General features: G+C 38.4%; 1 protein-coding gene and 1 long non-coding RNA gene across 8 annotated transcripts in view; one reads left to right on the top strand and one right to left on the bottom strand.

Annotated features, from left to right (window-relative positions):
• kug (FAT atypical cadherin kugelei) overlaps nucleotides 1–25,195 on the top strand; it is a 500,026-nt gene that overhangs the window by 231,952 nt on the left and 242,879 nt on the right. The gene's annotated exons all lie outside the window — the stretch shown is intronic.
• Nucleotides 5,292–25,195, bottom strand: part of LOC143305150 (uncharacterized) — a 107,704-nt gene continuing 87,800 nt past the window's right edge. Inside the window, exons 2-3 of one of the 2 annotated variants that reach the window (XR_013061868.1) lie at nucleotides 21,687–21,762; nucleotides 5,292–7,187 (exon numbers count right to left, since the gene is read on the bottom strand). This is a non-coding gene — a long non-coding RNA (uncharacterized LOC143305150). Of the gene's footprint in view, nucleotides 7,188–13,668; nucleotides 15,621–21,686; nucleotides 21,763–25,195 lie in introns of those variants that run through there. The other variant, XR_013061867.1, reaches the window with a different exon arrangement.

Genomic DNA, 25,195 nt, shown 5'->3' with positions numbered 1-25,195 from the left:
GCGCCATTCTTGCCGCGACTCGCAGTGAAAAGCTCGTTCCATGCTCCTCCGGCGAGATACTATCGTTGTGTACGACCTACCCTTATTATCGGACTGCTTTATCGGCTCCATGCTTACGAGTATAAGAGCGTGAAGTCCGCTACGTCGTTGTTACTATGGTTTGTAGGAGGTTAATGCGAGCGTCGCTAACGATTTGATGGACACGTGTGTTTTGTGCAGCGTGTTTAAAGTGGAATGCTGCCACGTTTAGATTATGATGAACGATCTTTTGATTTTGATGTTCATGAAGTCAGTTGTTTGAACATTCTTGTAATCTGACCGTGATTTAGGCTACGTGTTATATTTAGTAACATTTAGAGTTATAACTCTATTTCCCGAAGTTCGTTTCCTGCGAGTACACTTGAGGATAACGGAAATTGAAAAATATAAAAAGAAATTTTTTTTAATTTTATCCTTGCACGTTTCAATACGGTATAATTTACTTTTATCGTTCCAATTGACAAATTATCTCGCCTTCCACGGTCGATAGGTTAAACAACAACGCATCACCGGCGATTAGCGAGTCGCGACCTTCGTCGCATTCCCAGTGCGGCTCTGATAGTTGTTCTCGCGATGTGGGTGAAATTGGGCGACTCACGGACGCGTAACGACATCAATTACCAATCCTCGAGGAAACGCAATCAGCGTTTATTGTCACGTGTGCTCGGCGTGGACGCTGGCAGGTGCCAAAACAAACGAATCTCCGACGCATCGTGTCGGACATGCGCGCGCGGTTAAATTGGCGGCATAATCTGGCTAAATCGGATAAGCAATTAGAACGATTCACTTGATACGCTCGTTATGCGAGGAAATAAGAGCCTCGTAAAAGTAGCTCGTAAAACGGTCGATGCGACCGACTGGGAAACACGGCCTTCTTTTCTTCTTTTTTGCTCTTCCTTTTCGCTCTCTATCTTTTTGCTGTCGTCCTACCCCCTCGTTCTATTCGTAGTTTGCGGAGTGGAGTCGACGTACGCGACAGAGGGATTTATTTACTACGTGCGGGGTAAATTCAGACTTTGACGAGCGGCAATATTTACCAAGTCTCGCACCAGGGATAAACTGCGACAAACTATTGGATTAAAACTGTGAAATCGAACGCGTGAATTCGACATCGCGATGGAAGATAGGATTTCCTTCGGTTGGTTAAACGAATGGTGCATCTTTCCGATTGATTTATCTTTTGTAGAATGCTCTATGTACTTCTGACTGCTTTTTAATTGTCGCTTGGGGTTTTTAAGGGCTAAGGATCGTTCTGTTCCATTATTTTTATATATCAATTTGAAAATTTCAGAAGCTCGAAGGGCATACTGCAGGAAGAAATAGACGTCGAACAAGACAGATCAGGTGATTATCTAGTCGATATTTCATCCAATTTATTCTTCGTCGCTTAAGACACTTTTCACTAGGTCAAACTGTTGTTTAATTCCTTTTCGATCGATCTAGTAATCTCGAAATAGTATTTTAACATCATTGAACAGTAGGAATCATTCTATTTCATTTCGACGTGTTTAGGACTGTACGTGGAACCGTAATTGAACTGTATGCATTTGCAAACGCGATTACATTCATATCTGTGAATTTTTATTTGTTCGTCGAAAACTCTGTAGGTCCATTGAGAGTTGAAACTTGATTACGAGGCTACACAGAAGATATCGATAAAAAGCATAGAACCACTCGTGGCTAGTCGTTGGGTCCATGAAAGCAACCACGTACATTGAGACTCTGCCACGAAAATATACGACGGTCTGGCTGAACTAAATGGACTAAGTAAAAGAAGATTTAATTGAAACGAGCTGGCCAACGTTGAAACTTTGATGGATATATCGATGGAGAAACATCTCATAGAAGTGCGATATAGTACTCTTTTTCAGAGACTGTAAGAGAGTAAATCTTATTAGTTCTCAAATATTTTTTTTATTGAAATACACATCTTTCAATAGGAGCTTAAGTCGCTCAGGCCACGAGGGAAAGGAATCGCAAAACATTTTCGCACAATAATTTGTCAATTAGTAACATGGTAAATTAAAGATCAAGACAAGTTACAAATTTTAGTTAGACTTGTCTTTCATAACTTTTCAATTCTGCGTCGAATAGAATATTCAAATAACCTCTAACTTGCAAAGATTGACGCTTGTAAAGTCATCGTTCGCATGTAAAATTATATTCACTAACTTCGTCCTTATATTCTAAGACTACCAACTAACTTCTATAATTAATTTTCTTTTACACAAACGACAAACGAGCCATCTCTTCTTCCACTATTGTTTTCCCTATGTTTCGCAACAACGTTCGTGAGCTTACGAATCCCCAACCAGTCACGTGCGATATAATTACCGGCTAATCGAGCGGCGCGTAACGCGGCACAATCACGACCGCGACTGCTCCATTCGATTCGATGAGATAATTTAACGACGTGACATCGACGAAACATCGTTAGTAATTAAATTCGTTCGTGTGTTTCGCGTTAGTCAAACTCTCTAACCATCGTTAACTCTACGTTTATTTCATCCATTAATTATAAATCATCTTATTTTCTGGCGAATTTTCGGAGGATACATCCTCGATTAATATTATAGGAATTATTATATTAACGAGATCGCTACTATCATCAATTGTATTGTTATAATTTGTAAACATTTTCAGCATTTTTCACCTATCAAGGCTGAACGTTGCCATAGCGTAACATTCCATTCATAGTCAGATATAATACCAAATCCTAATCTGAGTATCCATGATTAGTTCACTTATAATCTCACCAGCTGCCCGTATGAGAACACGAGCGAGAATCTTCTTCTTTCGATTCGCGTTGGTTTAGTTTCGTTTTACCCCTCGCACGGTCCGATACGCTTGACCAGGCCGGTTTTCCCGTACTTTAGCCGCTCGCAGAGCGGAAAAAGCGCCGCCGGATTTGTCTTCTCACCCCATGGTGGCTAGTGGTTCTCGCGAGCTCGTAAACATTGCCGGCAACGTAGTTTTTCACAACGTAGAGCGTTACGGAGGGCTGATAAGGCGAGAAAGATAGAGTGAACAGGCGTCGTTGGTAATACACGATCGATCGAGTCGTGTGGACGTTGATAAATCCTTCGTTCGATAAACGATGTACACGAGGCCTCTCGTGTTATGACTAACTCTATAAATAAATCCTGGTTGAGATGATCGCGATGTGGAAATTAGCGGTGTTTAGCCTTATAAGCTCTCGCTTAACGCAGCAAACAGTTTTGGAAAAATATACATGTCTGACGCGAGGATATTATTAATATTAATAGAGTGCTAAATTTTAATAATCTAATATCTTGTAGTAGGATTATGACATATACATACATATGTATAATGTAATAACTAAGGAGATGGCAGTGTAATATTGGCTTTTCAGGTAGGATACGAACGACGTTTTGTTTTCAAGCATCTCAGATTCTTCCTGACTGTTTCAACAGCTTTGAATATTAACGAAGCCATCGGTAATGAAAGAAGATTTCAAGCTTCCTTCCTAAACTTCTATAAATTATGTATTAGTTGCTCTTAACGTTTGTACTACGAAATTTACGATTCTTAATAGAATCTTAAAAAAATACGCTGCGAAACTATATTACAATATTTAAGTACTACAAAGATGTATTTTAATGTAATATCTTCAAACATAATTTCTCAAACTTTTTAATATAATATCCACTTTTAAGAATATGTCCAATTACGATAACGGGACAAATTAAAATTCATTGGTTTAATACAATTTTTAATCTCTTAATCCCCATTAAATTTCCTAATCTCCAGCTAAACGAGTGACCCACATACACGACTCTAGAAGTACCAAGAATTGGACTTAAATTTTAGGAAAATAAAAAAAAGGATTGCTTCCATCTCCTTAACGTTACGCATACGCTCTTACGAATTTCCATCTTATCCGTCCGAATTCCACTCCATCCTATTTTCATCCCAGGATACTGAGAACGCGTTCCTACACAAATGCAGCGATCTCTACGTAAATTTTTTCCATCCGATGAGAAGTGACGCGATGCAGTTTCCATAGGAAAACTCGAACGTGTATCGCGGCGAATTTTACGATTTACGAAACTTTTTGACGCCTTCAGTCACCGCTTGACTGACGAGTCTATCTAAACTCTGCTGTCGGGATACTGGAAATGTTACCAAGCGTAGACGATAAGCGTATCCGTTGCTGAAGTTCTGATTGATTCGTGTGCTCAGAATCGATAGAAATAGTTTCGAGTACAAACTTCGAACGGCGATGTCGAGTTTTGAATATTTTGATTTTTAATGTAACATTTTGAGATGAATTCAGACGTAAGGAGTGAATTTCTAATCAACTAAAATTGTTAACTTTAGGTGAAATTAATATTCGTGCAATTAGTTGAAATACCTTTTTGTAGAAATTTATATTAAATAAAGATATTCTTTATAACGTGACAGTGGTTTAAAAAAAGATCTAAGAATCAATTTAAAAATCAGAACGTTCAAAGAAAAATATGCTATCAGAATTCATCCCAAAATTATTATTCAAAAATCTCCGGTACCACGGGAAATAGTCGTTTTTCTCTCGTTTTTAATTTTCCGCTCGTTAATCGATCGTTCCACGCTCTAAACCAAAACTTTAACGCGATATATCAATTTCCGAATCTATTTGAAAATCTATTTTTTGTTACAGCGATAAAGGGGGGCGGGAGCAGCGCGAGAAAATCGTCGAGGTTTTTGAGTGAAATCGAGTGAATTTCATGTTGCAGGGAATGCATTAAACTCGAATGACACCGCGTCCAGGCTGCAGCGCGCGGAATAAAAGAGCAATTGCTGTAACGGGTTCGGTATTCATTTCCATTGAAACGCGACGTTCGTAAATGTTTTAAAATGAAAGACAGAGAGAAGCGATACCCACGATCCAGGGGATCGAGAAAATGCCGCTCTAAGCTTCGTATGATTCGTTTTACGTATCATGCATGCATACATTTCGATCATGTAAAAATACATTTGGACCAGGTGTTCGGTTCCCAAAAATTATTCCGTTTGGTTGCTGCAAGCGATACAATTTCGTGCATTATTGCATTACCGCCCTTGATTCCATTGTAAAATATCGATTAGGAGAGTGTCTCGTTGTTTCTTTCATTTATTCTATTTGAATAGACCTACATTTTAAAATTTTGGAATATGTTGTGAAGTTTGCGAGGAAAATAAATGGGTAAATTTACAGATATTAATTATCCTTTTAATGATTTTCATTGTACATAATTCTCAGAAATGGAGCACGTAAATAATAAACGGAAGCGTAAACGTAACAAAGCGTAATAGCCTGTTCATCAAAATCCGATATTCAAACATTCAAACATTCAAACATACACCGATATTTCGATATGTAGCAGCAGCTTGCCCCGCTTCAAAATTAATTACTCCAAAAGGAGTCTTCCATTAATACAATATTTCAAATTGTTATCGACGAATATCTAGTTTGAAATGCAAATATTTCTGTATTATCGGAAAAGATTTTCTGTCGATCATTCTATAACACAAACTTTAAAAAGAAAGTTCTGTAACATACGTATGTACCAAGGAAGTAATCGCGCAAAAGAACGCTCGTAGAGAGAAGCACTTTTGCATCGGGTCGACACGTGACACGAAACGAAACGAAACTAATGTATATACAGCTAAGAACGAGAATGGATATATAGCAGAGAGGAAAAAGCCATCGGGTGTCGTCTTTCGTCCGTTATGGATCATTCTTGGTCCGCTGATTTTCCACGACATAATAGCGGCTTTAGAAGGTACGCGAGCAGGATACGCGCACCATGATTGAATGCCAGCGACGAAAAATAAACCAGGTCGACGAGCATGAAACTGTGCAACGTGACGCCATTGTCCGGCGAATAGAGTGAAGCGTCCCCGGCGTAGCCACACGGTGTCGTCCTGTTGAAAAATGCGTCCCGTTGACGCAAATAAACTTCCTCAACGTGTAATGGATATACCCCTGCGCGCCGTTTCTGCCACTGTCGACCCAGATAATAACCCCTTCGTCCTGTCTGAAACCGTTCCTTCCACCCCACCCATCGTCTTTTCTTCTTTTGCTACTTTTTCTTCCTCTTCGTCCTTTTTCTTCTTCCTCGTCTTCGACCTACTGCTTCGCGCATCTATCGCGGCAACGCGTGCGACAGGACACGTCGTTTCTTATTAATGGTCGAAGACGCATTCGTGGCTCGAACCATCTCCCCTAGCCGTGTTTTACGGCCCTTAATCATCCGCAACGGCAATGGAGAACTTCTAAGGTTGACGTCCGTGATACGTCCCTATGCGAGACACCCCGTGTGTAATTGGATGTTGTTAGGTGCTTCGCGTGAATCTTGGGTACGCACGCTCGTATCGTCAATTTTTGGATTTTGCTTGGCTTTTTGGTGGAAGGATAGAGATTTTAAGACAGGTAAGTAGGGTTCTTCTCTTTTGTATTTGGAAAATGTTTGGTCAGTTTGGGGTTAAGTTTGAGTAAGATAGTTATCGGATTTAGATTATATAAGATTTTATTGTATACTTGCGAGGTGTTTTGTTAATTACAGCATTTAATCATGGTTAGTAGGATATATTTCCTTGCAATGATCTCTTTCTCTTTATTTACGATTTATTACTGTCGTAATATTTAATTCCTCCGATTATTACATGGGAGAAAAGCGATTCCTATGGAAATTTCGATATTTTGATACGGACTACGTAAGCGTTATTTATGGATGAAATAAAATTTATTTATAACTGTAAAATTAGCTTTTGACCAGCCGTTTACCCATTCTAGTTCATAATTTTAGTTGCATGGAAATGAGAAGGTTAGATGGAAAAGCGAGATAAAGTTTATGTGAGATGATAAATATTATTAGATGATTATAGACTAAATGTTCATGGTTCGTTTCACTCTCTGACCTCTTTAAAGAGTCTTCGAAGAAAAACTTGACTCTTGTATACTTAAGCAAGGGGTCAAGTATGACAAATCGGTCAGGCCTGACCACAGTCACGTATACCCGATCATAAACTTCCGTTTTATGAAGGTATAGAGCTTGCCATTAGATTTATGGGGAGGCATTCATTTGTTAAGAACTCTGATTTCTGTCCGTTTAACACGTTTAACTTAACGTGACTCACCAGTAGGTCACGACGTCTTGGAATTTCTGTAACAATCAAAAATACTTGTTAGAAATAATACGGTTATATCATCAGATATTTGTATGCGTGTAAATAGTGTACAGTTTAAACGTGTTGATTTAATATTTTATATGTATTTATAACTTTCTTCATGGTGAAAAATTGTCAAATTTACTACTACTAACTTCTATTCCCTTTTGTGTAATATTTGATCCATTTTCTAGAGTTTGATTTTCTTCAATGCATGTACAGAAAAGCGAAGTGGTTTTCTTCGCTTTCATCGAAATTCAGCGAACGTCGCACAATTGTCCGCATTGTGGAATTTTACCATGATTCAGACAGAAACGCGTCGATCCTTGTTTCCTTTCTTATAGGATATCATGGACAAATCACCTGCCCAGGAAAATCACTCATTCGCCAATATCTCGTATCCCTGATCTCCCTTTCTAAAGTCGACCGCCGCGTTCTACTGGCGTCCAATAAACTTCCCGTGAAACCTACGCGATCGAGACTATAAGAAGCAATCGACCCAATCAATCTTTGCTCCACTGTGCATTAACCCTTTCATCAGTGCTTAATAATATGGCGAAAGTCGAAAGCGTCATTTTTTAAAGCATTTAGATTACTTCTTGTTGATACGAACAATGTATGTTTCACGTATACATCAGTGTACTATAGTTTACAGTCACTGTATTATCTTCTATTTTCTAGTGAATTTCTTTTCTGAATAACGAATAACAAATTCTATTGTTTCTAATTGAATAGTCGATCAGATTGTAGAATCTTCGTCATCAAAAGTCTTCATATTTTCCCATTGTATTTATAATAATGTTCATTGTCATTCAATGCAATATTATTTATTATGGATCATTTAGCGATATAAAAAACAGTAAATTATTTTTCTATCGTTGGATTAAATTCGCCAAGTATTCTTACAAAAGTTTGAATCAATCCTTGACAACGCTCAATAAGTACTTAATGAAAAATAATGCACCCACAAGTGAAAACAACTCAAGAACTCTTATATTATTTTTCAAAAGCACGCTTATTTCAAGACTTCAAGTACTATTACTCTCTGGACTTCACCTTCCAATAAGAATTTCATGCAAGATATTCAAGCTCTTTCTCGCGCGTATAGAACTCGTATCGATACTTTCGCGCGTTAAACTTTAAAGTTGGTGAGCAGAATGGAACCGTTCGAGCGTGCTGTGAAATATTCGTGCCGGCTAATAACGCGGCAGATACGATCGTTTCTGGCTTACACTCACCAGGAATAACGGTTTCTGTATCCATGGAATAGAGCTGAAACGCTTCCGATATTCCTTTCCTGATACATGCTTAACAGTAACTTAGTAGTGTCGTAAAACATGATCGAATTTGCATCGTTCGGAGAAGAATGACGTAATCGGCAACCGGCTCGATATCGATCCCCTATATATCGTTAACAAAACTTAGCTTTGTGTTACGAAACAAATAGAGAAGAATTTTTGTGATTTATTTTACGCGTTGATATCTGCGCATAAACATACATAGAATTTAAGTTCTGCAGAAAATTGTTATATTAAATTAACTGTGTACATTAAAGTGGATGAAATGGTTAGTTAGTGGATAATTTGGTAGTAGCTTCAAGCAGATGTATAATTGAATAATTGACAATTGTATGAACATATTTAGTTTAGTTAAGTAGAGATTAAAGAGATTTCCGTTGATTAAATTGTGCGCTGAAAATTTTGCTATTCGTCCCAGCAGAATGATAAATTTAGTTAATAAGTTTAGTTCGTGCAGCATGATAAATTTAGCTGAAATTAAAGAGGTTGGTTAATTACAGTTTGAAATAAATTTTTTAAAACTTGGCTCCGTTCAAAATACCTCGCTTTATGAGATTATATTTGAAGAGTAATATTCCAGAATTTTCTAATATCGTAGAATAGTAAGATAGAAGTTTAAATTTAACTAAAGCCTTCAAAATATAAAATTTAATTAACCAACGTTTGAAGATTGAAAGAATTATTACTTAATACATAAAAGTTGCGAAGCCAAGATTAATTACGATCAAAGGGCACCGATTAAAAGATGAAAGGGAAGAATAAATCAGTATATAAGAATTATCGCTTAAAGATGAAATAATACAGCGCGATTTTCATCCATTGTATCAGGGCTTAAATTAAGATTCATTACTTTTCCTGTATTATAGAGGATTCCAGTATTTAACCTACCTATTCTTTGTCCTTACATAATCTATTCTCTGTACCCTTAATATTGTTAAATGGAGCGCCTTAATTTTTTCACCTGCAAAATATATCTACCGCTTTAAAAAGAAAAGTGAAAGAAATAACACGAGTAAAATTGTTAAACAACACTTCCCTTACTTTAAAAGTAAAAAACATAAAACTCATCTATTATGAAATCGATAATATTTCACACGTCAGATAAACTATCGATCTATAAAGGATCGATACAATTGTAGCGTTGATTTGACATAGTCGAAGGAGTTGATTTATGGGGCGACTTGTACTGTTGCAACTCGGTCACCTTACAAATTCTAAACCATATATTGCAATGCAAGGGAGAACATTATTCAAGTATCAAAAATAGGACATCGCAAGAAATTTCGCGAACTCATATTGTCGAGCGCGTTTGCGTGGAACATGCGGTACGATATATCACGTGGCAAGTGGACGAGGATTCGGACGGAAATTAGTCGACGCTCTTTTTCAGAGACAACAAAATAGGTGTGCAGGGACAGGTAGATACGAGGCTGGACGTGGTTAAAAAGAAGAAGAAGGGCGGAAACGAGGGGAAGAAAAAGAAAGAGAAAAAGAAGAAGACGTTTGCCGGGTGAAGTTCTCGGCACCGTTAAACGAACTTGGGACTGGTCGTATTTTTTCTCCAGCTCATTTTTCCTTTTACCCCGGCAACTGCTATCCTTCGCGCTACCCGGCTGGGATTCATTGTCGCTGCCGGAAAAACAGGAAAAAGAATGGACAGACGAAAAGCGACGAGCAAAGGCGTCGCTTTGCACACTTTATTTACCGCCGAATCTTGGACTCCGTTGTAAATCAAAATCAATTGTTTGATCCATTTCGTACGATTGGATTAATGTTACTAGATACATTTTACAAGTCACGAATATTGTGTCGTGAGATTAGATTTATGGAGTTGACAGAACCTTTTGAAAGGCTCGTATAAATATCGAGTGTATTTTCCATTAGTCAAATAATTGAATTATTATGAAATTATAATTTTGTACATATAAAAAGAAGAAAGCTGTTTGACAGTCGTAACAGTTACCCATTCACGAACATATATAATATCAAGAAAGTAGAATTAAAATTTTCAAACTTTCCAATTTTCCCAAGTTACCATTTTGTCTTACGTACCTTTCTTCCAGAAAACTTTTCAATCGTAAGACTTGTTGAATCGTAAATCTTGTCAAACTCTTGCCATTATTAAATTCCTCGTTCAGTAGATATATGATAATACCGATATAATGATAAATTGTCAATAAATTGAAGGAAATCTTGCAAAACGTAGTACGAGTATATTCCACTTGCAGAAACGGATTGCACGGATTCGTTGCACGCTAGAAGACGCTGAGAGGTACTCCTAATTCTCCGACAGAGCTTCCTTGACGATTGTTTAGCCATGAAGAAAATTACATGTTTCCACGAGGACGATTCGCGTTTCTCGAAACGTAGCGAGCACACGACCAACCATCAGATTTTTCAGTAGAAAAAGAACCGAGTCCGGCATCAGGCAGCCGCCTGTATACGTTCGAATCGTTTTAAACTGGAGGCAGATATTTCGATTTTTAAACGGGGAAACACGTATCGCTGCTTTAAGTCTAAGGGGTTAAAGATCAGATAACCGTAAACGCTGCGGCCTACGTGTTGCTCTTTCCATGGAAATGTTATCCGCGAATGATTTCCGTTCGTTTCCGTCGATTGGTGAAATTGATATGCCAGGATATCTCTGTATAGCGGCGGAGAGGCGATGAATTCATGGATTGATCGTTGCGCAATGCTACGTGGCCTTAGGCTCCTATTGCTTTTTCTGTTTTATTCTCGGATATAAATAGAAGTGTAAAAAACGTGTTCTTTCTAGTTTCAACGCAGACGATGTATTACATAAGCTTTTAAGCACGCTGACTTTTTTTATTCAAACAATTTTTATACCGAATAAAGACTTGGTAATCTGCTCTGCTGTTATCTTCGAACATAGTTTAAATACAGAATATAATTTTCTTCTTCAAAGAATCTAATTCTTTTAAAGAAACTTGATAATATATAATGTAAGTTCTTTGTAGAATATATTACAGAATTTTTGTAGGAATTTTGTACTTAAATAATCCACTGTATAATCTAATATGCAATTTAACTTGGAATGGAACGTTGGTCTGAGCGGTAACTTTTGCAGCCACTGCATATGTATCCCAGCCATACTTTGAAAAATCTCTTTAACGTCACTTTGAAAAGAAACTAAAAAAAAAAAAAAAAGAAAGAGAATCGCATCACTAAATCCCGGTTACTCTAGCTCAAAGTTCCGTTAAAAGAACTTGTTTTCGCGGCTCATTCACTCCGGCGCGAGACCAATCAGCTAACCCGTGCACCGAGACAGCTTCTTACACAACACTGTCATTCATGGGCGCAATTACCGTTTTCGTTCATGTTCCGGCTCGCGTATTACACCTAATAAAACGCGCGCAAACGAAGGACATTCACGTTAAACCAGGCAGAAACCGCACAATCGTAACGTGGTTGACCATCGAACAAAGCGAAACAAATTCTGACACGGGCCGGTCCAGACGATGAACAATAACGGATCTTCGTTGAAGCACGCGTCTTCGACAGCTGACGCGAAGGATTAAAGAGCAGAGAGCGAACGAAAACGGTTGTGCAACGAGGGAAGAGCGTAGAGAACTCATTGAACAAACGGCGCGCCAGTGTGAATGACCTTGCCGCTTATTGCTCACCAGTCGAACGGGTTGACAGCGGATATGCAAATCCCGCTCATGGCCTGTCAGAAGCTGTCCTTCCGTCCTGCTTCCTCTCCCTCTATTTTCTTGCGCGCAGCCAGACGCTCGAAACTCGTTCCGCGCGGAACTGGGACTCGCACAATGCCCGGAGAAACCGAATCGCATTCTCTACCTTGTGTATTGTGACTGCGTTTATCTGCACGGGACATCTCGGCCGGGAGCATCGAATCGAGACGCGACGCCAATTCGGTTTTGCGAAACAGGAAGCAGCGGCTGCGAATGCCGAGGGCGTGTTTCTGCTGAAGTCTGGAATGTCGCACCGAGATGGTTTTATCGTGGCGGTTCCGCGAATCTTCGTTGGAGAATAGCTCACCGGCCACTTGTAGAGGATCTTCTAAGGAAGATGGCGATGAGGTTTTTTGTATGATTATTTCGTGTACATAGTTCTCTGTATGTGCATAGTTTCTTGTAGTATTCTATCTCTTATAGGTTCTTTGAAATTGCTGTCCTTGATATTACGCAACTCGTTTCTTTTTATGTATTCAAAAAGATAATGGAGAATTTTATATGTCGTTTCTATTATCTGTATTTTGTTTCTATGTATCTTGTTGTGATTATTCATCGTTTAATGGATTCGTAATTTTTAAAATCGAAAAACTTACCAACAGTTCTTATTGTTTGTATCGTACTTTCTCTTTATCTTGTGATTATTTATTGTTTGGCGAATTTATAATCTTTAAAATTGGAAATTTTCTCAGTAGTTTTCTCGAGAATCAGTAATTAGTCGCATTTTATATTATCAGGATAAACTATTTCTAAGATCATTCAATGGATACACAATCTCACAACCACTGCTTCTCTTTACAAACAACTTACCTCTCGATACAAAAAAGTCTACGATCCCAAAGAAGAAACTTCTCGATGAAGTCGACGCATTCCATTATTCCTTTCGCGGACTCGAAATCGAAAGCGAGCGAGAGAGGCTGGCGAATACATACATAAGTATACTTGTTCGCTGCACGTTCGAACAGCCGTAACACACGTGCACTCGCACGTTCTCGGACCGGACCTACGCAGGCGCGTTTTCATTCACGCGCGTTGCCACTCGTGAATGGTACGGGAAACCGTGGGCGGACGTCCGTGGCTCGAGCGTGCACACAGTCCAAGACTCTCAGCTTCTCTCTGGTCGGCTTCTTTTTCCATGAATGAATTTACACTGAGTACGTCGCTTCTTCCTCCGCCCGTTCGTTTCTCAACCCTCGTCGTCATTGCCCGTTATACCTTTATCTCGACGACCCGTTCCGCTTCTCTCGTTTTCTTCTTTCTCCCTTTAGCGACTCGTTCTACTCGTATGTGCTGTGTACGAGTGCAGCATCGATGTTGTTTCGTGTTTCACGAGCGGAAAAGATTACACAGATTTGATTGATAAAATGTGGAAGATTTGGTTAATATCATTGTTTACTTATGGACATTTATACTCGCAGAATGAAATGTAAATAGAAACGGCAGAATTTTTATAATTATACGTGTAATAGAGCTAATGATTACGGTGGGTATAGTAAAGTTCAAAATGCGAAGTAGAGTTTCATATTTAATCATTTACACGAATCGTTGTACCACTGCATTGCGCAAGAGTAAACTAAACCATTAACACAGATATTATGTAGCTTTTCAGAGAGATGGCCGCGAGAGAAATTTTCTTTCTATTTTACCATTTTTCCTCTGTTTGAACAATTGAAATAATAAATGAATAATAAATAACGACAGAAAAATGTAATCCAATATATTGAATTAAAATTTCAAATGAAGGATGCAATTATTTTGGCAAATATAAAGAACAACTTCAACATTTTTATATCGGAGATGTGCAAGTACTAACTCGATGCAGACATGCAAAAATTTAATGAACATATGCGATATAAATTCCAAATAAAGAATGAAATCGTTTTGAAAAAGATCAAAGAATAAAAGTTTGCATATGTGTATGTATACAAAGAGTACCACCCTCCCTGCAAACAGAGTTGAAAAACACATTTGCTTGGACGTCGAAACATTCTGTGATTTCGAGCCAGCAGGGCAGAGATCGGGATTGGATTCTTTTCCCGAGGGGTCGCGAGATACGTTTTACCAGCGTAACGAAACTTGCCGCCGATTTACGGCGCTTTATGGAAAATCCGAGGCGGAAGAGATGCCTGTTGTTCGCCGCGTCCGTAAACAATCCGCCTATGATGTATCTATCGCGGAAGTTTCAATGGAAATACCGCGAAACTTCTATCCAATTTCGTCCACGTTGGCTCGCCATATCCATTTATGCATTGCGTCGATACGAGGCCAAAGTTTCACCGTCATGCAGTGTCATCGATCATTTGTTCAGCACTGGTTAACTTGTCGAGACTTTAATGGAAGGAACGGCGGTATCCCCCGAGGAATAAGAAGCGAATGAATAAAAGTAACGACGCCGGAAACTATCCGGAAGTTATGCACTCTGGCTTTTACTTAAATTTTTCGTTATGGCTCGACTATCGGAATTTTGGTCGTTCGAGCACGTCAAAATACTTCCATTAATTTTCTGTATCGACCTTTATATTGTAAAGCGTATGAATATATTCGAGCATAGTATTGATTTTGCTTATGACTATGTTGATTTTTTCACAGTTACAGGTTTTTGGAAATTCAAGGTGTTCGTTCTGCACCTTTTTTGGATATCAAGGTAGTAGGATGGTGTATTAGTTCGTTTCTATTACATTTTATAATTTAAATATCTTTTGTGCGGTTCAAAATCTTTTAACGATTATATTCTACGTTCTAATATAATATCGATCTTTCTTACAGTCAGATTAGAAGCTTCTAACATCCAAGTTTGTTCGTCTATATTTTTCTTGATTTTAGAGATCGAACTAGCAGGATAGTCTGCCAAATTCGCCAAATAAAGATACTGATATCACCGCACGTAACAACAATCAGATTCATCCGCATACTTTTAATTCCAAAACTCAGCACTTCGTTTCCTTCCATCTTCTAGTCACTGATACGTATCGAAACTAGGCAACGAGGTCAGATATTTCTCCACTCTCATCTTCTTATACCTTTATTTCACACTTATTCAACTATCTTGCTCTCTCTCTCCACCCCGACGTTTTCGCGAATGATCCGGATGATCCGATCCCACAGGGAAAGCATCGAGCTTCCCTTTCGAGGGGTTGGCTTATAGACTTTACGTAACGTCCCCGACGACGAGTAATGACGAACAGCTCCATTGAGAGATACTTTAGCCGGAAGATCAACGCGTTCCTCGTCTGCTTTGCACGCTTCCAGGGGGTGGTTAAAGACGCCACTCACGTGTCTAGAGAGAGGTTGTCGCTTCGAAAGGCTGTCTGCTCGGTCACTGTGTCCCTCGTTAAAGTAGTCAGGCCTGCATCATCGTTGTATAGTGTCCTGTTTGCTTTGGCAAACCTGCCATATAATGAAACCTCGTGAGACGAAGCTGAAGAGGAAGAGAGAGATAAACAGTTAGGGAACAGCAGCGTAACGCAACCGTGGAATTAAAGACGGAGAGTAGCTCTGTCACGGAACAAGTGTCAAAGCAAATAATTGCAATTTGCAGTTTAGCTCGGCACACTACTAGACTTTAGTAATTAAGGCTAGCTCGGACAGCGTGGAGACGTTACCGTTGAAATAAATCGTTTCGCAGCAGCAAGGGACGACGAAGATGCGTTCAATCCTCGACCAAGCTAAGCGTGTAATGAAAACTGTGGACTCCTCGTTCAGCGAGTCGCGACGAAAAATTTTACTGGTTAGATGAGAAGCACGGGTATTGAAATTTTTCCTTTTTCACGGATTTTCGTCGGACAATTTGAGTAGATTAAAAATGCTAGCAGTGAAATTGTAGAAAGTTTTTGAAAATTTTAATTAACCACTAGCTTTGCGAAGATTATTATTATGTTAGGTAAGGTATAACGGAAAATAAAGGTAAAATAAAAAATTATAGGAGAAAATTACACGAAGAATTCAAGTGCAATGATAATGAAAGAAAGTATAATTTGGGGCAGAATATAATATAATATATATTTATAATATATATAATATTATGTTGAAATATGACACGCAATAGAAATACGTAAATTCTAAATTGCTATCGAGATCCGAAAAGTTTGTCAGGATTAAACTTCGTCTACGTAGACGTCTTCCCTTAAAGTACGTAGGTAAATTTTCCATAAGTCTTACGTTCGTACTTCGAACTGCCATGTCTAAATACTTTATAGTCTCATTTTGAGTTTCATTTACATGTTTCGAAAAGGAATTTACCCGAAATATTTAAATTTCAATTCTCACGCGCCGACCTTTCTTTCAGCTACTTTTAACATTTTTCTATTACAATAAGCGGTCAAAACAATAGACATTAAACAAAAAATAGACACGTGAATTTACACTTCCATATATCGTTCAAACATAAAAGTTGGAAAGAAAACCTATCCATATTCGATGGGATCAACTTCGTCTCTCAATTTACCGACGGAATATTCGGTAAACAGATAATCGAAACACAATATGTTTCTCTGTATACGATTCCCGTGGCATTGTCAAAACGTTTACTCGATGGAGAGCAAATCAGCGTGAACGATATGGTTCGAACCTGGCGACCGAATAGGGAAGACTATCGCGATTTCGTTCGCCGGAAGCAGAGAATTCGAATGGACCGACGATGCTTGACAGCTTGAATTCCGTGTCGATACGAGCTTGCGTTGGAATTTGCGTTCGCTAAATATTCGCTCGGATGAAACGGTAAAATAGAAACGCGTCGCGGTAAGCGGGTTAGTGTCAAAACGTCTTTCACGATTGAAAAGATGAGACGGGAGCGATCGATAATTTCCTTGTAATCGGTGTATTCGCGAGGAAACTATCGACGGTAACGTGTGAAACCGGAAGATAAAAGAAGATTGAACGAGGTAATTAATGGGAATAGACAGAGTTTGGAAAGAATCGGCGTGATATGTGAATCTTTTATCTCTACTTGCTTTGAATACCGTTTGTACAGTAGGATAAGTACGTGTAAGTACAGCAATATCGACAGGAGTTGCTGCGGAATGTGCTTTGCAAGTGTTCTGTGTGTGTGTGTGTAGTTATTACGAGAGGATGAGAGATTGTTCCATGGGAAATTTTCTGGATGGCAATTCGTACCTTGGAAGAAACGTAGGTAAGGATACCTATATTCACGTAGATATATTGCTATTGGGTCGTGTATTACGTAATTTCAAATTTACTAAGGAATAACTATTGACTGAATGTACGATCAATAACTCTGCTTAATTTTTATTGTGTACTCTTTATAACGAGTAAAATATTCAAACATTTATTACGTAAATTACTAAAATGTTAAAATTTCTTTCTCCGTGCAATCTGCTAAATAGCATTATTAAACAAAATTTATTAAAAATCTATTTATTCATCGAATTACTCTAAAATAAACATTCTATATGAACGTCAATTCAAACAATCAATATGACGATATTTTCTAACAAGTGAGCTCTGGTCGATTAATTTCTCTGAAAAAATAAACAAAAAATGAAATGAAATTGTATAAATGTTCCGAAATTCCATGCCTTCTGCAGCGCGGGCTGGCAGCGTTTTCTCCATGGAATCGTGTGCTCCTCGGTGAATAGAATCTCATCGAGAGGCTGTCGTTGGTGAATGTAAAAACCGAAAAAAAGCAAGAAGGACGAATGGAGCAACCGCGGTAAACAGTCGACGAAATAGCTGTTCGTCACTCGGTTGACCGCAGACTGCATGCTGAACGTAGTTTCCCTTCACAGCGACCTCGTCAGAAGTGCACGCCGACCTGCCATTTTTCTAGATGATAAGGATGATGCCATGGGTCGCCGTCGAGGATCAGTAGAAACGAAATTGTCGGGAAAATTATGGGAACCGTGTCCGTGAAGCTGGTTGCGGTTGCAGGTTACATCTTTGAATGTTCTGGGTGCTTGTAGGAATTTTGACTCGAGAATACACGATCTTTCTTGTAGTTTTAGTGGACGAAGATCGAGAGATAGTTAGAAATACCTGGATACTTAGATTTACTCGTGAACGATGAAGCTTCGACGTGATAATTTTGTAGAAATAAATTTTTAATAATTCTCTTACTCTTAAAAGTAATTAAATATTAGTATTGTAGATTAAGTTACCTTCTATCTATTTTAAAAACATTTTTAGATGAATTTTTGTGAGTTGGAAAGTTCCTATTTGTTACTCCGTTTAAATTTTGCATCGTTGAATGTCAAACAAACTGGGTAAAATCGTTTCATACACTTTTTATAGCCACAACGGTGCCTGTGACGAATGACTAGAGCCACACACATTCAGGAGAAGATTTAAAGCAAATACAGCGATATAAAAAATATAAATGTAGTGCTCTGACTCGTACATCGTGAAAAAAAGATTTTCAGTGGAGGCATTAATCAAATATTTATTGTTGCTTTATTGTACCTTTGCGTACCTTTATTGTACCTTTACACCGTACATCATGTTTTGTGGAAGTGTCGTCGTGCATATTTGGCGAAATATCATGCATCACTAATTTTGTATCATTTCTATTTTTGTATTTACTGTTTAAATATAGGTTTTTCCGCTGCAATTGCAGATATATCTAGAAACTCTGAACAATTTGCAAATTGCATGCATCGAGATAAAATTGCACGTTGTGCATTAGTAAATATAACTATTAGTACTATACTAAATATAACCAAATTACTAAATATACTACTTTACTAACTATAAATATATTTATAAAGAATATAGATAGAGATAGAGATTTTTTTAGGTATTAGTTCGTAGTTTAATTTAAAATATGGACAAAGAGTATCACAAATAAAAACAGTTTACTCACTGCCTACAATTTTCTTTACAGACTTTACCCTCTTTTACTTATTTCTATTATAGATAGCTATTACACCAACCCAAGTTACAATCAATTTTTCACGTCATCGAATCTAATTATCGGAACTTCCATCCTACAGGCAGGTCGTAAACGTGACGTTAACATGCAGCAGACGTGTAGAACTGCACTTTCTCGTGCCATTCACCTTGTTCTACGCTCACCTGCTACCAACTGTGTTCTCAACTTGATTGTCAATGCCCCTAAATCAACGTAGTTTCCTGCTTCTCGAATTAGCTATCAGGCATCGTGATGAGACGACCGCTTTAAACATCTATCTCCTCCTCTTTCGTACCCTCTTCCTCTTATCCTCGGTTTTGCTGTCAATTCGACGTAGTCTCAACCAGACGTCGAAAAGCATCGGAAAAAGCGGCTTCTCGAGAATTAGTGTCTCTTAAATTGCACCGAATTTAGTAGACGCTGTTCAAAGGTTGTTCGTATGTACGTTTGCTTTGTTCCACTTAATTCGGACAAACGATTTGGATTTGAGATCTGTGTGTCTAGCGAGATCTTGATGAATAAAAACTTTTTGTAAATTTTTCAATTTTATTATTTGGATACGTGATTAGAACTTCTCAAAAAGCTTCGATAAATTTAATTCTTACAAAAAAAAAAATCACAGAAATATGCGCAGATTCTAAGGAAATTTTTAAAAACGTTCGTTATATTCAACAGATCATTTTTTATTTTTCAATTTATGGTGTTGGTCATCAATTCCGCGCGATCATACCTTGGGCAGTTCTATTGTTTCATCTAAAATTTCATGATGGCTCACTGAACAATCCAACACTCCTACAGTTCCAGCTTTCCTTTTTACTTTTCCCCTGCTCGCTTCTATTCGATCCAACTTCTGTTAAATACACGAATTCGTCAAGCGTGTAATTAAAGCGGCACTATTGTATACCTTAACGTTGTAGCAGTTGCGACGGAGTTACAAAGCGAAATAACGAAGCAAAGTAAAAGTAATGAGGATATCATTTAGTATATACCGTTGCTACTAAACATCTTTATTCGCTAACGATATAGTTCAAAATTTCTCTTTTTTGGCGTTTAACAATCGACATTACGATATTCAATTCGGGATGATAGAACAGACGATAGATGATATCACAGATATAAATATTGCAGATGATAGAAATTTTAGTCCGGAACAAGCAATTTCTAATCCACTCTGCGTTATACATTCACGAAATTGCGATGGAGCTAGAGATAAGAGCATCGTCCAGTCAGGGGTTCGTTTATCTTGCAACGATCGCCCGAAATTCAAAGAAATTAGACAAGAGCTTGATTTATAAGACGTAGGTAAAACGTTTCTACCATTCCTTAAAAAACAAGCACTCGATTCCTCCTCTTTTTAACGAAAACTCGAACATAAAAACTCTATAGTACACCTTCTATTTATATTTATATGAGCCACTTAGTTTGCTAAATAAATTAACTCTACAGAACTGAAAGTAGGGAAAATCGATGAAGTTAGCATTTTATTTTATTAGATAAGCATCGACCAATCGTGCGTTGACACTAAATCGTCAAAAATTTCAAAAATCTCAAACGACCACTTTGACCTGTAAACGACTCATAGATGTAGACGTATTCCTTTCGCAAAAAATCGACTCTTCCTCGGTTACATCACAATTTCTTTTCACGATTTTATTGTCGATAGTCATCGATCTCGCAGACGTTTGAGATAGGCGTAATAAAGTACGCGAAGTTATGCAGGCGCACGGCCACTTCACGGCGGATATGCACTTTAGCCCGGGTGAAATTAAGGGCATCATCGTTTTAATTAAAATCCTCCGGTCGCGAACCGCCATCAGTTTATGTAAATCTCGCTGATAAATGGCCCACCGTGATATACGATGAAGTTTGGCCGGTTATCTCGATCCTCGTAACTAGCTCGGTCACACTTTTAAACGCCTTCACATTTTACAACTCACTCCTGTTTCATCGTACCGTGCGCCACGTTACCACGCGTCTATTTATGGGGGTGGCTACATCCCTGTTGCCTCCGTGTTTACATTCACCGAAAGAGAGAAGAAAAAAACAGCGTCCCACCCCAGCTCTGGCTTTCTCGCTGCATTTCATCGCAAAATCGCTTTTTTCTTCGCTGTTGCGAAATAGGAGTTAGAAATATATTACATGGGAATGGAACATTAATTACTCGAGATCGTTTCGCAAAGCGTAGCGGTTGTTCGAGTAAATTTTAGTCGATGAAAGGCAATATAAATGGCGTGTTAAAGTGGGGAAAAATGGGGAATGTTATATAATTGGTGTTTGAGATATTATTGACGTTAAAAGTTGCATTTGTGGAAGATGTATGAGGAGAAAGGGAAAACTTTGGGCTTTTACGTAATTTCGCGTCTGGTAGTGTTTCGTGTTTCGAGTGAGAGATGAAGTTACTGCGGAGTAATACGTTGGTAGAAAGTTAACTTAGTCTGGTCTCGTTTATGTTTTCATAAATTGGTTTGGCTTATTATTTCTGGGAATATTGTTGCAACTAATGAAAGAAAATATAATTGTAGTGTAATAAACATTATCTTTTCTGTTACATGAAATCATTATATTAAAGGTAATTGTATTAAGAGAGTATAATAAAGCATATTAAGTATGTATCAATCATACCTGCAACAGTTACGGTTTCCAATGATGTTTCCTGCTTCTGAGTTACTGTCTCTGCATCATTGTCTCGCCAAAATTCCTAGGATAAAATATACAAACACTTAGGTAATAAATTACAATAATTCCAACGGAATAATACGCAGAATAATACGTTCGAAATTTTGTAATAGGGATTACAATAAAAATATTTTTCATGGTACAAATAACTTCAACTATTCTTATTAAAAAGTTCCTCTTGCACTCATACGTTATTAAGTGAATTATTAACGCGATCAATATTCAAATTATAGTCAAATATTTACCAAATACTACGTTACATATTATATTAATATCGTAGCAAATTAGTATACCCTCATAATTTCATCTTCGTAATCAAAATCTAAAATATACATAGCATAATAATTGAGGCAAACAGGTATATCAATGAAACATTTTCTACCATAAATTGAGTCGCATGCAGTAGATCATTAAGTCCACAAGATCGCTTATTCGGAGGCGACATTTTATTAAACCCAGCAACTTCATTTCTCTTTTTCCTCATTTCGCATTTCATTCCGTGCACCGCTAATACTCGGGCCAAAAACGCGGCCGTTAAAACAATATACAATCCCGTGGCGCAGCTTCTAATAAAAACAATCGCGCGGCAAGAACGCAAGGTAAGCATCGAGCGTAATAAACGAGGCGCCAAAAACTCGGGACCGCTTTCGCCTCGTCACTTTACCAGAATACGTGAGCCAAACCTTTCCATTTCTCGAGGATGGAAAAAACAACAAGCTCGCCGCGCCACCCGATAACGTAAATGCAAAGACTAAAAGCGCGTGTTCCTGTTGACGTGTATGCGAGCATAAGTTTCTGATAGGCCTATCGTGTTGACTGCGCAGTCGGTTCCGGTTCACAGTTTGCGTACGTCCGCGGCGTCATCGTGGTATGCAGATCTCGTGTTCGAACTTGGCTTTAAGTGCCGTGTAATTCAGTCCACAATCGGCAACCCTTTGCCTGTATCGTTCCTCTCTTCTCCTCGTGTATTTTTCACTTCCTTTATTTTCCTCCGTATAATATAATTTTCTACATCGCAATTTTAGAGAGATAAATAAACTTAATTATAACACGTGGGATCTTACAGGTGATGTTATTTATTAATCGTCGCGAAAAATTTTATCAATGAATTTAGCTAACCGCCAAGTCCATACAAGTTTCAGATAAAAATATGTTATCCTATAAATTTAATTAATTTTTTCTAAAGAATCGTTATTGTTAGTTACACTTCATTTTTCACTTGGCTTTTGCGATTAATTTGAACTTCGTGAAGACTAAAGCAAAACATCGACGTCCCAGATCATCGCGATCGAGCGTAACGAAACTTACAGCCTCGTAAAATTGAATACACGGAATCTCGGTTCTTTCGGTACGTGTTCCTTTCTGTGAAAAACAGACGGCCGCTTGGCGTAACCATTAAAATGGCCACAGGACTTTCGAGAAGGCACAGTTTGTCTCGTATGAAATATTTTTTTTTCCAAGGCCTGATCGTCCGACAGATAAACGGGCAAGATTCGCTCTGAACCAGATCCAGTACCGCATGCAGAATGATTTATCGCAGAGACGTGCCACTTAAATCGTTTCTTTTCGAGAGAAGACAAACGCTACAACATAGTCGATTACTGCCCTCGTATCGGTGCAATTTAGTTTCCGGTGCAACTTTCGGTACACGGTTAAATGAATTCCGTGAGTTATGGACGGCGATTGATGGAAGAATTGGTTTCGCGATCGTAGGCTCAATGCCGGTGCTTTATAAGTCGTTCGAATTTTTATTTTCAAGAATTTTGTATTCGTGATGGTACTCTAAGATTTAAGATTCGCGCGAACAGAACGCGTTAATCGAAACTTCTGAACATCGTGTATATACGTTACAGCGATAGGAATTCGGATAAAAATTTCCCACTCAATTAAATTGAATATAATATCCTCGAATGCGTAAAAAAATACTAAGATTTACTAGCACGACTAACGATTAACGAAAGTGTTAATTAAAGTTGACCTGGTAGCTCGATCGGATCAAGATTTATTAAACAAGCCTATCGACAAGATTATTGCCTACCGATAATTTATTGTCGTCGAAAAAGATCCCTGGAAGCGAATCTCGAGCAACGATCTGAGAAAAAAAAAGGAACCATGCAAAATTCTCAACAGAACTACTCTCGTCCAGATATTGATTTATTATCTGTTTATATCTAGCTTTATCGGCGAGTGATATCAATTCGCGTTAGGCGTAACTCGATGACAAGTGTGCATATGTGCTTGATACCGCGAGTCTCGCGAGAAGGGGTTCGATTTTTCGAAAAAATCGGCCGGATTCTGGTGTGTAATTTAAAATGCAAAGCGCACATTGAAAAAACTGGTTCGCCGGGTCGAACCACGCGGTTGCGCTTATAATTACACGCATGATATATCGCGCGTCCAGGGTAGCAGGGTAAGACTCGTTATATCGACGTGTCCAACTTACTCGATTCTCGATAATCGTGATACGCTTTCGTAATTTCTCGTTCGACGTCTTTTTTCATATTTCTTCTTTTTAATCTTTCTTCCATTTTTAATTCTCTTTTCGAGCGAAACTTTTTTCCCCTCTGTCCACGATTTTAGACGAATTACGAGCAGACCGCCAGATAGATTTCGTTCGGTATTATCAATCATTGCCTATTAAGCTTCACCGTCGTAAAGACCACTGCGGTTTATTATTAAAAAAGCAATCTCGTTCTTCATCTCAAGCCGCTTAAGACGCGGCGACCGTTCAGATGCAAAAAGGACACTCATGCCCTGGTCGGGTGGTTTTTGAATTATTCATAGGTTTTAATACGAAGTGCACGCCTTCGTTTCGTCGATTTCCATTAAATTGCGATACTTTCATTTCGTTTCATTAACCGAGCCGTTTTCTCGGCACGTTCGTTCGTTCGTTCGTTCGCGGGGCTACCGGTTTTCTTGGGTTGTCGTTCGTCCCAGTTACGTCTCCTAGCTTCCTGTAATTGAGAAATTTCTTATTGCGCCGGATATGAACGACGTCCGCTTCGATTTCAACAGCCGTTGCGAGAATTAAAGCCATCTCGAATTATAGATAATTCCACGTTCCTCCGGTATCGTGTCTTTTATATATTCAGAGACGAAGCTGTTATCCGGAAAAATTTGACCGAATTTTGCTTTCAGTATAGAACGCTACATGGTATTTTATTGTAGAAATCGCAAGAGAGAAAGTTAGAAATCGTAGAAATTGCTTGGTGAATCAAAGAAAATTGTCAAAGAAACGATCGAGCAGTTTGAATATCAATAGATTCGTTTAGGTTGCTATTCGAAATAAGATTTCCGTTCGTTAGAACAACTGAAAATTGGCGAAGATGAGATGAGCGTGGATATGGGAAATGAAAAGATATTCAGGTCTGTCAGTGGTTGCCAGACGGATCGAAAATCGATAGGGAGAACAGAGGGAATTGGTGGAATGCGAATTGCTCAGTTGGGAAATTCCG

Source organism: Bombus vancouverensis, chromosome 2, assembly GCF_051014615.1.
Source record: "Bombus vancouverensis nearcticus chromosome 2, iyBomVanc1_principal, whole genome shotgun sequence".
NCBI lineage: Eukaryota > Metazoa > Arthropoda > Insecta > Hymenoptera > Apidae > Bombus > Bombus vancouverensis.
The sequence above is the reverse complement of the archived record's forward strand: the minus strand, read 5'-3'. Positions and strand labels throughout refer to the sequence as shown.